We start from the raw sequence: 16183 nt of genomic DNA, 5'->3' as shown, positions 1-16183 counted from the left end.
ATTTTTTAAGGGGTACGTTTGGAAACAAAATTATCAAGTGCCCTGCTAGGTAAGCTTGTCAATTTTCCCTGATTTCTGTATCATTAGCAGCTGAGAGCAGTGTGTAGGGAGGAAGTGGAACTCCAGAATTCAGTGTGAAGAGTCAGTACACCAGTGCCCATAGCTGATTTACGTTCTGTTCCCCTTTTTAATTTTTGCTCCACTCCTAGAAACAGCAGTTGTGGAAGGGGCTGGGAGCGTGTTGTCCATTCTCAGTCATCTGTCCCGTTCCTGACCTGCCCATATATATAACTCTCTCCCTTAAGAAGATACTTTTAAGACATTAAGAAGGTTACAGCACATCCAGCATGCTTATCTCCCTCCATTTCTCTCAAGGCACACAGCTCTCTTCCATCAAAATACATAACTCGGCGTTTTTATGTAGGCTAGTGAATGGAACGTAACCTCCAGCTTCTGCTAATAGCTGGAGAGCTACAGTGCTTCCATATTATCTTCTTCTGACAAGCAAGACATGTCTGTCAAGCAAAGTGCTTTTGAAATGAAGTGATTATTATTTTTTATATTTACAGCAGTAATAAACACTGCTCTTCAGATATGTCTTAGGTATCAGCTGCAGCAAAGGAAGGAATGGGAGCTTAATGTCAGTCCTCATGGGAAATCTTGCAGAAGGGATGCAAACTGAAGACAAGTTACAGTGGAGATAGTAAAAAGAAAAGGAGTACTTGTGGCACCTTAGAGACTAACCAATTTATTTGAGCATAAGCAGCTTTTAGACACTTAGTAACTCAGGCTCTTACTCTAAATAAAGATTAAAATTAGGGATGGACCTCAAAAGGCATGGAAATTCATTTTATTTAAGTATCCAGAAGCACAGGTCTTTGTCCAAATCTAAAGGCCCACAAAAAGCCTTCCCATGTAACACATCAGTCCCCACCTGTGTTGTCTTGTTCAGTGGCCTACCAGATGGGTTTTCATCCTCAACAGAAGGAATTGTGAGATTCTGCTACACATTACAGCATTGAACTTCTTAAGGCATCCATAGCTTGTTCTTTCCCTTTCCCACCAATGTTAACCTCTTTCCTGGGAGCTATCATCTACAATGCCCCCAGGAAGGAATCTGCGGATTGACTGTATTGTGAATGGCGCTGACCTGCACTGGAGCGGGTCAATGGCTTTGGACTTATTGCTGGTGGCAGACAGACGAAGCAGGTAAGCTGATTAACTGCTGGGGCCCCCGGCAGTGCATTCCCTTAGACAACTGTGGGGTCTCTACTGTCTGTGGAAGTGGAACTGGGTATTCATGAACCATTCCTTCTATATTCATGGACATAGGCTGCTCTGGAATGTTTGGTCCACCAAGCTAGGCCAATAGGTCCTCTTCCCAATGGCCTCAGCTAGCTTGTGCCTGCAAGAAAGCAAGAACATATGTGCTTGCTTCAGCTTTGTGCATCAACACCAGGGATCAGGGAACAATAAAACTGATGCAACATATTCTGGATCTGCAGAATACTACTGAGTTATTTGTTTTATTATAAAACATAATAACCTAGCAAAATTGCCCTGGAAGCAATAACATATGGTATTTAGCCTCCACTGTGCAACCTACAATAACGTTCAACATATTTCTGTTAGAAATGTGCTCACCACATCGTTTATTAAAAATGCAGTAATAACATCTACCTGTGATAACTTCGAGTTTTATTGTAAAGTGTGCAGTCTGATAGACAATATGCTTGCTTGGTTGAACAGCATTTTCTCAACGTTTATTAGAGCCTGACATAGCTCATGTTTACATTCCAGAGGGTGCACCTTTGTTGTTAATAACAATAGGAAGTGCCTACTGGATGCTAAAAAGAAGAGGAGTACTAGTGGCACCTTTAGAGACTAACCAATTTATTTGAGCATAAGCTTTCGTGAGCTACAGCTCACTTCATCGGATGCATTCAGTGGAAAATACAGTGAGGAGATTTATATACACACAGAACATGAAACTATGGGTGTTACCATACACACTGTAAGGAGAGAGATCACTTAAGGTGAGCTAATACCAGCAGGAGAGCGGGGGAGGGGGGAGAAAACCTTTTGCAGTGATAATCAAGCTGGGCCGTTTCCAGCAGTTAACAGGAACGTCCGAGGAGCAGTGTGGGGTGGAGAAATAAACATGGGGAAATAGTTTTACTTTGTGTAATGACACATCCACTCCCAGTCTCTATTCAAGCCTAAGTTAATTGTATCCAGTGTGTAAATTAATTCCAATTCAGAAATCTCTCGTTGGAGTCTGTTTTTGAAGTCTTTTTGTTCTAATATTGCGACCTTTAGGTCTGAAATCGAGTGACCAGAGAGAGTGAAGTGTTCTCCGACTGGTTTATGAATGTTATAATTCTTGACGTCTGATTTGTGTCCATTTGTTCTTTTACGTAGAGACTGTCTGGTTTGACCAATGTCCATGGATGCTGTTTGTCTAGTGATTGCAATTTACCATTGTCAGGCATTTTCCTCAGCATTTTTAATTGCAGCTGATGTTTACATTCCAGAGGGTGCACCTTTGTTGTTAATAACAATAGGAAGTGCCTACTGGATGCTAAAAAGAAGAGGAGTACTAGTGGCACCTTTAGAGACTAACCAATTTATTTGAGCATAAGCTTTCGTGAGCTACAGCTCACTTCATCGGATGCATTCAGTGGAAAATACAGTGAGGAGATTTATATACACACAGAACATGAAACTATGGGTGTTACCATACACACTGTAAGGAGAGAGATCACTTAAGGTGAGCTAATACCAGCAGGAGAGCGGGGGAGGGGGGAGAAAACCTTTTGCAGTGATAATCAAGCTGGGCCGTTTCCAGCAGTTAACAGGAACGTCCGAGGAGCAGTGTGGGGTGGAGAAATAAACATGGGGAAATAGTTTTACTTTGTGTAATGACACATCCACTCCCAGTCTCTATTCAAGCCTAAGTTAATTGTATCCAGTGTGTAAATTAATTCCAATTCAGAAATCTCTCGTTGGAGTCTGTTTTTGAAGTCTTTTTGTTCTAATATTGCGACCTTTAGGTCTGAAATCGAGTGACCAGAGAGAGTGAAGTGTTCTCCGACTGGTTTATGAATGTTATAATTCTTGACGTCTGATTTGTGTCCATTTGTTCTTTTACGTAGAGACTGTCTGGTTTGACCAATGTCCATGGATGCTGTTTGTCTAGTGATTGCAATTTACCATTGTCAGGCATTTTCCTCAGCATTTTTAATTGCAGCTGCTCATTCTCCTTTTGAGTGGTGTTTCTTTTGAGGGATGTATTGCTATGGTGGTTACCAAAATGGCTCATTTCTGGGCAAGACAGATTCCCCAAGCAAGACCATGACTACATGCTCATCAGAGCAAAAATATAGGGGCAGTATTGTGGCCAGATGTGAAGCATTTCCAGTATAAGGCATTTTCCTACATGGAACAGTTCGTTTTAAATGGCCCATCAATTACTGTGGATAGGGAAGCAAGAGATTATTATCCATTTCATTCCATTGGCCTTGATGTATAGCAATCTATTGTTCTCTGGATAATTATTTTTGTAGGAATAGTCAGTACAGCAGCTAAAGCAGCACAGTATTTAGAGACAGAGGTAGAATTACAGAGTAGAATTCTGACCCAGAACCTCAGCTGATATAAACTAGCATAGCTCCTGTGTGTGTATATATATATATATATATATGTGTGTGTATAATAGGCACTTCAAGCAATTAAAAAAATTAATTGCGATTAATCACGTGATTAAAAAGATTAATCGCGTGATTAAAAAGATTAATCGCGTGACTAAAGAAATTACTCACAATTAAAAAAAATATTCACGATTAATCGCATGATTAAACGCAGTGTTAAACAATAATAGAATACCATTTATTTAAATATTTTTGGATGTTTTCTACATTTTCAAATATATTGATTTCAATTACAACACAGACTACAAAGTGTCCAATGCTCACTTTATTTTTGATTACAAGTATTTGCACTGCAAAAAAGAACAAAAGAAATAGTATTTTTCAATTCACCTAATACAAGGACTGTAATGCAATCTCTTTATCATGAAAGTTGAACTTACAAATGAAGAATTATGTACAAAAAACCTGCATTTAAAAATAAAACAATGTAAAATGTTAGCGCCTGCAAGTCCACTCAGTCCTATTTCTTCTTCAGCCAATCGCTCAGACAAACAGGTTTGTTTACAAACGCAGGAGATAATGCTGCCCGCTTTTTGTTTAGTGTCACCTGAAAGTGAGAACCTGTGTACTCATAGCATGATTGTAGCCGGCATTGAAAGGTATTTACATGCCAGATGCGCTAAAGATTCATATGTCCCTTCATGTTTCAACCACCACTCCAGGGGACATGCATCTATGCTGATGATGGGTTCTGCTCAGTAACAGTCCAAAGCAGTGCTGACTTATACATGTTTGTTTTCATTATCTGAGTCAGATGCCACCAGTAGAAGATTGATCTTCTTTTTTGGTGGTTTGGGTTAGTAGTTTCCACATTGGAGCATTGCTTTTTTAAGACTTCTGAAAGCATGCTCCACACCTCGTCCCTCTCAGATTTCAAAAGGCACTTCAGATTCTTAAACACTGGGTCAAGTTCTGTAGCTATCTTTAGAAATTTCACATTGGTACCTTCTTTGCATTTTGTGAAATCTGCAGTGAAAGTGTTCTTAAAACAACATGTGCTGGGTCATCATCAAAGACTGGTATATCATGAAATATATGGCAGAATGTGGGTAAACCAGAACAGGGGACGTACAATTCTCCCCCATGGAGGTCAGTCACAGATTTAATTAACACATTATTTTTTTTAACGAGCGTCATCAGTATGGAAGCATGTCCTCTGGGATGGTGGCTGAAGCATGAAGGGGCATATGAATGTTTAGCATATCAGCTCGTAAATACCTTGCAATGCCAGCTACAAAAGTACCATTCAAATGCCTTTTCTCACTTTCAGGTGACATTGTAAATAAGAAGCAGGCAGCATTATCGCCTGTAAATGAAAAAAGACTTGTTTGTCTGAGCGATTGGCTGAACAAGAAGTAGACTGAGTGGAATTGTGGGCTCTGAAGTTTCACACTGTTTTGTTTTTGAGTGCAGATATGTACCAAAAATAAATCTACATTTGTAAATTGCACTTTCACTACAAAGAGATTGCACTACAGTACTTGTGTAAGGTGAACTGAAAAATACTATTTCTTTTGTTTATCATTTTACAATTCTACAAATATTTGTAATAAAAATAATATACACTTTGATTTCAATTACAACACAGAATACAATATATATGAAAATGTAGAAAAATATCCAAAATATTGAAAACATTTCAATTTGTATTCTATTGATTAACAGTGCGATTAAAACTGCGATTAATCGTGATTAATTTTTTTCATCACGGTTAATTTTGTTGAGTTCATTGCATGAGTTAACTGCGATTAATTGACAGGCCTTATATATAATTAATTTTATACCAGATCAAGAACTGGCTCACTTCCTTTTGGTGGTTGAACCGCTGCTGGCATGGAATTTCAGGGATGTGTCATTGATAATAGCAATCTCTAGCAGATTTAACATTGTTCAGCGGTAGTCTGTCTTTGCCAGCTCATAGTGGTAAACGTTGGGAAGACTTTAGCCAAACCCTATAGCATGGTGGCAGTAATAAGGCTAGAGAGACCATTGTGATGCGGAGGCATTAATTACTTCTATGGGTAGACATGGTAGATGTAAATGGCACATGGATGAATGGTCAATATGAAAATCCAAGCAGTATGATTTCGGTGATTGCTTTTCCTAAGAAATTGCTTTACCCTCTTTTCTATGGGAAGACTGGATGGTTCAGGGGGCTGGTAACGAGCTATGGAGCCTTTCTCCTCTAAGTTAAAGATATATTATAAGTGGAAAAGGTGAAGAGAAGGGCAACAAAATTGATTAAGGGTATGGAACACCCTCCCTATGAGAAGACGTTGCAAAGACTGGGACTGTTTGGCTTGGAAAAGAGATGACTAAGGGGTTACAAGAGAGAAGTAAAAAAAAAAATCATGAATGGCATGGGGAGAGTGAATAAAGAAGTGTTATTTACCACTTCACATAACGCAGGAACCAGAGGTCACCCAGCTAAATTAATAGGCAGCAGGTTGAAAACAAAACAAAAAAAGTATTGCATTACAAAACATACAGTCAGCCTGCATAACTTGTTGCCAGGGGATGTTGTGAAAGAAAAAAGTATCACTGAGGTCAAAAAATTAAGCTCATGGAGGATAGTTCCATCAATGGCTCTTAGCAAAGATGGTCACTGTTGCAATCCCATGCTCTGGGTCTCCCAAAGCCTCAGACTGGGACTGTATGACTGGGGGTGGATTGCTTGATAGTTGCCCTATTCTGTTTATTCCCTTTGAAGCATCTGGCCACTGTTGGAAGACCGGTTACTGGGCTAGATGGACCATTGGTCTGACCCCATATGGCCATTCTTATGTTATTAAATAAAACGAGATGCAGCAAAATGAGAAATATGGAAAGCAAATAACACAAAAAAACTTCCAGGAAGAAAACCAAGAGAATGCATCTGGAAAAACTACATAGAACACATGTAGATTAAAAAACCCCCCTGAGAATCAGTAATGGAGAAATAGATGTTGTGGCAGTGGACCCTGAGCCAGAAACCACTGAAGTCAACGGGGGTCTTTTCATTGACTTCAGTAGACTTTTGATCTGGCCCTAGAAGACATTATGACACGTGAGTTTGTGCGGTGATATGGTATGCAGGCTTGGTACTTGAGTTTCAAAAATAGCATTGAACAGGAAGTTCACAGCGGGAATATTGTGGTTATTGTATTTCCTCAGCAAAAAAGCTTCACCTTTCACAAGAGTGGCAGATTTAAGACAGTTCAGAGAAGGGCAACAAAAATGAAGGAGCTTGAGGTGTTGAGGGAGGATTCAAATAACATATTATTCTCTGCAAAAATTGCATTATTACAGTATTAATATAGAGATATAAGTAATGAGAAGTCAGAAAATCCTAACCTTCAGCTTCCCCCCCCCCCCGTGTACTTATGCCTTGATGTTTGTTTTCTGTTTATGTCATAGATTGTTAATTAAAAGAATAATATGCACTGGATTTTCATACACATCCTTATATACTGCAAACAACAGTATATTTTGTCTTCAGGCTTGGTTTCATTTTTTATTTTTTTTCTGTCTCAGCGAGATCTACAAAACAGTTCAGTAATCCCAGCTCTGCCACAGATGCCTTGTTTAACCTTATGTAAATTACTTACCTTTTCTGTGATTCAGCTGTAAGGTGAGAACAATATTTGCCCTTCCTGTGATATCTAAAATGTTTTAAGGTAGCATATAAGGGCAAAAATATCAAGAGTAGCTAGTGCAAGAGGTAAGACTAGAACAGTGGCTTTTCAGCTTTGTAGGGGACTACTTACTCCTTTAGTCTAGAAGACAGAGACTGAAATATTATGTATGAGGGGGTTAAAATGTTCAGCTATATCCCTTTCACTGAAAAATATAGATTGGGTCAATCAAAACCTTTCATAAACTTGTGTTGAATTCACTGAGTTGAAGAAAACCCTAAAAAATTCTGAAAAAAATTGAAATAATTCCTTCTGTTTTTTTTTATTGGAGAAACTACTTTTTGTTTTGAAATTGGTTTCAATTTTATTAAATTAAAGTGTTTTGTTTAAAAAATCTTAAATGAAACAGAACATTTCAATCCAAAACACTCTGGGATTTTTGTGTTTGCTTGTTTGACTTTTTAATTTTTTTTTAACTTTTTGGTTCACTGGAATTTTTTTGTTTGGGACTGACCCAAAATAATTTTTTGTTTTTAATGGCTAATGAACTGAAAATTGGTTTGCAGTGTTGTTGTAGGAGACAGGTGAGTGAATATCTTTTACTGGACCATCTTCTGTGACACAGAATAATAACTGTGACATTCTGCAAAAAGAAAAGGAGTACTTGTGGCACCTTAGAGACTAAGCAATTTATTTGAGCATAAGCTTTCCTGAGCTACAGCTCACTTCATCGGATGCATACTATGGAAAGTGTAGAAGATCTTTTTATATACACACAAAGCATGAAAAAATACCTCCTCCCACCCCACTCTCCTGCTGGTAATAGCTTATCTAAAGTGATCACTCTCCTTACAATGTGTATGATAATCAAGTTGGGCCATTTCCAGCACAAATCCAGGTTTTCTCACCCCCTCCCTCCCACAGACCCACTCTGCTGTTGGTAATAGCTTTAATGGGAGAGCCTCAGCACAGGCTTTATCATCCTTGACACAGGTTCGTCTTCTTAATATATTTGTCCCATTACTACCCATAACAGTGCACGGGAGCTGAACTCCCCTTGAAGTGGGACAAGTGCATACCCTCATGGCTAGCCCCTTCCCTGGTCTCTTCCCATCCATTGACTCTGGACTCTGTGGAGGGCTGCTTAGTAAAAACACTTATTCACAGCTATCTTGACTTCAGTGGTATTCATATGGCTAAGGATCACTAAGGGAAGTAAGGGGTGGAGATCTGACACTCCTCAAACCCATAGCTACAAGGAAGCAGATGCTACATGCCAAGTAGAGCGAGCCTCAAATTGGTTACATGGAGGATGAATGTGAAGGATCATGCAAATGCAGATTAAAATAAGCATAGGATTTACCTCTAAATTATCAGTGTGAAGGGGTTTATCTGCACAAATCCTATCATTGACTATGGGAGAATGCATGACTAAATCCCCTGCACGCAAGAGTGCCAATATGTTTTTGTCTTTTATCAAATTTGCATATGTGACATTTTTAAAGGCTTTATAGTAAGAATAGTAAAAAATGATAACTACTGTATAATGTGATGCCTCCTGGGGTGCTGCAGATTGGCAAGCACCTCATTACCACCTGCCCGTAGCATGGAGTAATGTTTCCTGTTGCCAGCTGTAACTCAACTCCTGGAAACCATCAACCTCTCTTTCCACCCCAACCATACTTACATCTGACAATGCTTATGATGACCAGAATGATATAAGCTTTCATCTGATACCTCACCTGACATTTTTATCGATAATACTGTGTCAGCAACGCATTAGGTGTAGTGAGTTGGTCAGGCCTCATAGGAGTTGCGGACAGAGTAGCGAATAATGGTCCTCTGTGTCACAACACACTCCAATCATAGAGCAGATGGTGATTAAAAAAAAGTTCAAGTTGCCTTTGAGTGTGAAATCATAAGTCCTGGGGTTATTTCAAGGGTTCCAACTTTAAACCCATGGTCTTATATCTGGCTTGTTTTTATCCCAAATGTCCTGACACTTATGTGGCTTTCAATCAAATTAGGAAAGCTAATAGAAAGTCACATGCTGGAAAGTGTTGAACTCATTAATAAAATGTAGACTTTTTTTTTTTTAACAGATGAGTCAAACCTCCAGAAGTTCAAATCCCTCTAGCAATGTTGTTCCTTTCATGCTGGCTGGCCTCCCCCTCAGTGTTCTCCTGAGGTACCACAACATCCCATGCATGAAATCTACCAGTCTACCACAACATCCCATGCCTGAAATCTACCAGTCTACCACAACATCCCATGCCTGAAATCTACCAGTCCAGGGAAAACAGGAGTTCCTAAGGTCATTGATAAATCTAGATCTCCTGGATCACAGCATGGATTCATGCTTTCCCTTGAACAACAGGGAATCAAAACAGTAGCAACTGCATTATGCCAAGGTGGTGGGGAAATGGCATGGGTTTTTCTGAACATTTGGGTCCGTTGTACTATATACCAGTACACCAGACTGAGATCCTAATCCAGCAGACACATATGTGCTAAAGTGGGACTATGCATGTGTATAAAGTGAAATCCATTCCTACGTTTTTGTAGGATTGGAACCTAAAGCAACACATTGATTTTTGTTAATGTCCACTATTAAATTATAGTTATGTTGACTTTCGTACAGCAGTGCTTGGTCTTTCTCTTAGTGTGTTTTTAATTAATATTACATTCTTGCCTGAGAAGCTGAAAAATATAATTTGATTCTTTTTTTCCTTGCCATGTATACATTCTTCTGCATCTTAATAATATCATTTGATGTTGTTTGCTGCAGTATCAGAAATATTAACCTTGTTAAGGGAAAGGATATTGATGATATTAGACAGGTTTCAGAGTAACAGCCATGTTAGTCTGTATTCGCAAAAAGAAAAGGAGTACTTGTGGCACCTTAGAGACTAACCAGTTTATTTGAGCATGAGCTTTCGTGAGCTACAGCTCACTTCATCAGATACATACCGTGGAAACTGCAGCAGACTTTATATATACACAGAGAATATGAAACAATACCTCCTCCCACCCCACTGTCCTGCTGGTAATAGCTTATCTAAAGTAATCGTCAGGTTAGGCCATTTCCAGCACAAATCCAGGTTTTCTCACCCTCCACCCCCCCACACAAATTCACTCTCCTGCTGGTGATAGCCCATCCAAAGTGACAACTCTTTACACAATGTGCATGATAATGAAGTTAGGCCATTTCCTGCACAAATCCAGGTTCTCTCACTCCCTCACCCCCCTCCAAAAACCCACCCCCATACACACACAGACTCACTCTCCTGCTGGTAATAGCTCGTCCAAACTGACCACTCTCCAAGTTTAAATCCAAGTTAAACCAGAACATCTGGGGGGGGGGGGGGGGGGGAGGAAAAAACAAGAGGAAATAGGCTACCTTGCATAATGACTTAGCCACTCCCAGTCTCTATTTAAGCCTAAATTAATAGTATCCAATTTGCAAATGAATTCCAATTCAGCAGTTTCTCGCTGGAGTCTGGATTTGAAGTTTTTTTGTTTTAAGATAGCGACCTTCATGTCTGTGATTGCGTGACCAGAGAGATTGAAGTGTTCTCCGACTGGTTTATGAATGTTATAATTCTTGACATCTGATTTGTGTCCATTTATTCTTTTACGTAGAGACTGTCCAGTTTGACCAATGTACATGGCAGAGGGGCATTGCTGGCACATGATGGCATAAATCACATTGGTGGATGTGCAGGTGAACGAGCCTCTGATAGTGTGGCTGATGTTATTAGGCCCTGTGATGGTGTCCCCTGAATAGATATGTGGGCACAATTGGCAACGGGCTTTGTTGCAAGGATAAGTTCCTGGGTTAGTGGTTCTGTTGTGTGGTATGTGGTTGTTGGTGAGTATTTGCTTCAGGTTGCGGGGCTGTCTGTAGGCAAGGACTGGCCTGTCTCCCAAGATTTGTGAGAGTGTTGGGTCATCCTTTAGGATAGGTTGTAGATCCTTAATAATGCGTTGGAGGGGTTTTAGTTGGGGGCTGAAGGTGACGGCTAGTGGCGTTCTGTTATTTTCTTTGTTAGGCCTGTCCTGTAGTAGGTAACTTCTGGGAACTCTTCTGGCTCTATCAATCTGTTTCTTTACTTCCGCAGGTGGGTATTGTAGTTGTAAGAAAGCTTGACAGAGATCTTGTAGGTGTTTGTCTCTGTCTGAGGGGTTGGAGCAAATGCGGTTGTATCGCAGAGCTCGTGGCCTAACCTGACGATTACTTTAGATAAGCTATTACCAGCAGGACAGTGGGGTGGGAGGAGGTATTGTTTCATATTCTCTGTGTATATATAAAGTCTGCTGCAGTTTCCACGGTATGTATCTGATGAAGTGAGCTGTAGCTCACGAAAGCTCATGCTCAAATAAACTGGTTAGTCTCTAAGGTGCCACAAGTACTCCTTTTCTTTTTGATGATATTAGAGTGGATTTGTGTGGTGTATCCTCACAGAAAGAAATGGAACTGATTGTAAAGAGGCAAGTAAATTTTAATTGCACTAGACTTGATGGAATTGCCGGTCTTCATATCCCTGAAAGAGAGGGGCACTCTAATTCAGAATCATACTATCATATTTTCCCATATTTCAGCAGAAGGAGGAATACTATTGTCTAACCTAGCGATCAGTAAACTCTTTTATCCTCACTCTGAGTAGCATCTTACAGTTAAGTAGTCCTACCTCCTAGTCTTTTACAAAAGTTCCTTGAAAGATCTGGGAAGGAAGATATGCAGCATTTATCTGAAGAGGCTGCAATATGAGAATGGCTTCTTTGTTAGATAAAAGCTAACCTTAGCTAGTTTAGTTCAGAAGGTGAAGTTTAAACAAATGTGACCTTTCACCGAGGAGTCAGATCTTTCAAGATTTTAGCGGGGAGTTGAACGGTGAGGAGGAAATTCTGATTCCCCCCTTCTCCCTCCACACACACACACACACACTCCATGTGTATGTGTGTAAGTATAATCTTTCCCTCACTTTAAATATCGCTCAGAGCAGCAGTGACTTTTTTCCCCCAATCTCACCTGCTAACAGACACTGTTGTGATTTGTCATATTTGGTTATGCCACATTAGTTTATGTCAGGAACATGGGCCATGTGAGTGATGGAGCTGATGAATGATGAAAGAGCGCTGCTATCTTTGCAATGACACCGCTACCTGCATTTTCTGGTGGATAATTAGCAGATTAAGTACAAAGCTTATATACCTGCACAATGGTAGCTCCCTAGAGGGGTTTTTTTTTTTTTTTTTGGAACTATTTGCTGCATTTCTATTCAGTATCTCACAGTACTGAGTAGAAATAAATTAACTAATGAATTCTATTAGCTTGCACTATATATAATACAATGTCATAAAACAAAATCATAAAAGTAGAGCTCTGTGTTAGCTCCAAAGTTTGTCTCTTTCACCAACAGAAACCCGCATTGTCTCTATAAAATACCTGAAAAATCCTCTCTCAGTACAGACAGTAATAGTGATTATACTAAAGTGTGTGTACCCATGTATGTGCCTATGCACATGTGTATCTCTTATCCCTGTGCTGGTCTCAGTACTGATTGTCACTAGGATACTTTGTACTTAAGAATGTGTGTGTGTGTGTGTGTGTGTGTGTAAAAGTAACAACTAAAAGGGGAGGAACTTGAGATGAGAAGGTTTTAAATCAAACCCGACAGTTGAGGCACAGCACAGAGTTTAACCAAATGATACAATCTTAACACTTCTGCTAGTGAAAACAAAATATCAGTGGAAGCCTTTGATGCCAGAACAGACAGAAATGGCTTTGAGGACTTGCCAGGAATTCTGTGATTCTGGGGGAAACTGGAGAAATTCCTGGCTGGGAAAGTTAAGGTGGTTGAGAATTCCATCATCATTTCCGCTCTCTGTAGGAGGCAATGGGAAGCTGCTTTCAAGCCCTTAAGGCATTAATGAGTGTTTGAAATCCTTTCTCAAGAATACCTGCAACCGAGATCATAAATGCAACATTGTGGACATAGAGAAAGGGCTGGAGCAGTTCCCACTTCTCGAAGTTACTGAGCAACAAAACTTTCAGTTTGAGAGTGTTGGTAATTCCATAGAGATTAGCAGGGCAATTACAAACCCCTTCGTTTCCCACCTGAACTGTATACACACATTTTTCAAGATTCTAAAAAAATCACTTCTTGGCTTAGGAATGCTTGACAGAACAGCTTGTAAAAGAACACTTAATACAGCTTGCAAGTGCAATATTTAACAGGAAATATATATGTTCAGCTACTGTGTTGACCATGTTTTCTCTTGAAAAACTGTATATTGATTATCTCATTATTGAGAGATATTGTCCTCAAGGTGATGTACCTTGAAAAGGGGATTCTATCTGTACCTGCTAATTCTTTTCCATAGCTTGTCTGGCAATTGTCCTGAGAGGATTCTTCAGACACATAACAGAAGTATGTGTGCAGGTATTCATAAAGGTTCAAGACATCATCCAGTCCTTGAGAGATTTCTCCAGGAGACTTTTTCTTGGCACTGCAGGTGCAAAGTTTCAGAGTAACAGCTGTGTTAGTCTGTATTCGCAAAAAGAAAAGGAGTACTTGTGGCACCTTAGAGACTAACCAATTTATTTGAGCATGAGCTTTCGTGAGCTACAGCTCACTTCATCGGATGCATACCGTGGAAACTGCAGCAGACTTTATATATACATATTCTCTGTGTATATATAAAGTCTGCTGCAGTTTCCACGGTATGCATCCGATGAAGTGAGCTGTAGCTCACGAAAGCTCATGCTCAAATAAATTGGTTAGTCTCTAAGGTGCCACAAGTACTCCTTTTCTTTTCAGGTGCAAAGTGTTACATCAATAAGCACAAGGTAAAAATAAGCAGGTTTACGAAACACAGGCGTATTATTGTATTAATGAGAGCACTGCTCTGCAGAGGTCAAGTTACTCCAAGCTCAGAACAGCAGCAGTAAGGCTGGAGAACTGCATAAATAACTAAGTGCCTCGTTTCCATGCTGACAGTGGTCATAGTTAAGTCCCTATCTCCTCAGATGTTCACACAGACCCATACCCTGCACTCCTGAGAGCAAGGAAAGCTGTGGCTCTCATCAGCATGGACAGATGTGGGCTGCTGGATCTCATGTGGGATAGACTTCTCTCTGTTATCCTTGAGAGAACAGACCATCTGTCCAACGAAGAAGTCTCTGGGAAATCTGAAAACCAGGCCTCGAGTGTGATGGGAACTCACTTTAATATATGAGCATTTATACTGCTGATGGTATATTTTGATCCAATTATATTCCAGCTCCTTGAGTTCATGGTTTTTGAATGTAACTATCTGGAGGCGCAGGATAATCATTCTATCTGCAGTTAACCAGTAACAGAGTTTCCCTGCTTCATGGTTGCTGGGTAACCTCAAGGAGAATTCCTCTAATATTAAGGAAAAGAGACTAGGGAGAGTAGGCAGATTTTTATACTGACCATACCCTCCTCAACACCCTGGAGGCAGCTGGAGTGGCAGTGCCCAGATCAGAGTCTTATTCTTAAGAAAGTTCTGGTTATATTCCTGTTCTTCAGTGAGTCTGAAGCGTGGGGAAGGAAAGTCTTCTGTCCCTTTCTGTGTGGCCCAGTGACCTTCATTCTCTGTGAGCAACACAGACATTTTTTCTCCAACAGAACATTTGGGAAGAGAGGCCTGAGGCTCACTGCAGTGGCATGTTTTGGTCTACTGCTCCTTTGAAGTAGCTGCCATTTCAAGTCTTCCCTGGTGGCAGTGACTGCAGCTGGGAAAATCTGACAGAGGTAGCAGGAGAAACAGAAAAGTCACTAAGTATGCCGAAAGTCACACAGAGACAAAGTAGAAAACTGAAGTACAAATCGGAAAGCCCAGCTATTCTGTTCTGTTCTACATATGTTCTTATTAGAGTTGGCAGGGAATTGTTTTGATTGAATCAATTTCCACCAGAAAATGCTGATTCGTCAAAATGAAAACATTTGCAGAAACATAGTTTTTGATTACACTTTCCTCAGGCCCAGGATGGAATTTCTCGTCAGAGAGAGAGAGAGAGAGACCCACCCCAGAATAACCCAATGCTTAGGGCACTCATATTTCTGTTCTAACCACTGGGCTGTTCAGGGGTGGTTCTCTCTTTCTCCTCATGAGAAATTTTGAAAAGTCTGGATTTTATTCTGCATCATAATGAAAACAAATTCCAAAACCTCAACATTTCTTGAAAACAAATATTTTCTTGCCAGCCCTAGTTCTTATACTACACTCATCACCATAGTATGCAAGCATCTGCCAATAGTGCATCAAACAAAATGACTAACATCAGTCACATTTGTTCTCTCATCTTCTCCCTAAGGGACAAGTGTATCCAGTAGAGTGTCTTGGAAAAACAGTGGAGTGTCTTGTCTTTGAAAGAAAGTGTGTGTGCATGCATGTGTGTAATGCACATGTTGCTACATATGCATTACAGAAGGCTAGGTCAAAGAAATATACCTTGCAATCAGAACAGAAGGTGGTCTGGTTAGTTCTTGAAGGAGTTCATCCCACAGTTTTTGACTGGCCTCCAAGAAAGCTATGTCTATTCCTACCTTCTACTCAGGCTTTACTGATCTCTTTACATCCCTAATTGTGAATGTTATGTAAAAGTCCTAATTGGTATTAGTTATTATACATGGCAGTATTTTATTATGAAATTCCTGCATTTTTTCTTTTAAGTATATGCTAATTAGCTGAAATCAATTATACCATATTTTGAAATAATCGTTTGGTCACCCACAAGATTTCAAGATTTCATTGTTGTGCAGTAATTGCCACCATCTCATCAGATATAGTAGGTGGGCAGAGTCCCTCTCACTGTGCTTGTTACAA

Source organism: Eretmochelys imbricata, chromosome 9, assembly GCF_965152235.1.
Source record: "Eretmochelys imbricata isolate rEreImb1 chromosome 9, rEreImb1.hap1, whole genome shotgun sequence".
In the NCBI taxonomy this organism is placed as follows: Eukaryota; Metazoa; Chordata; order Testudines; family Cheloniidae; genus Eretmochelys; species Eretmochelys imbricata.
This window is presented reverse-complemented; position numbering follows the sequence as displayed.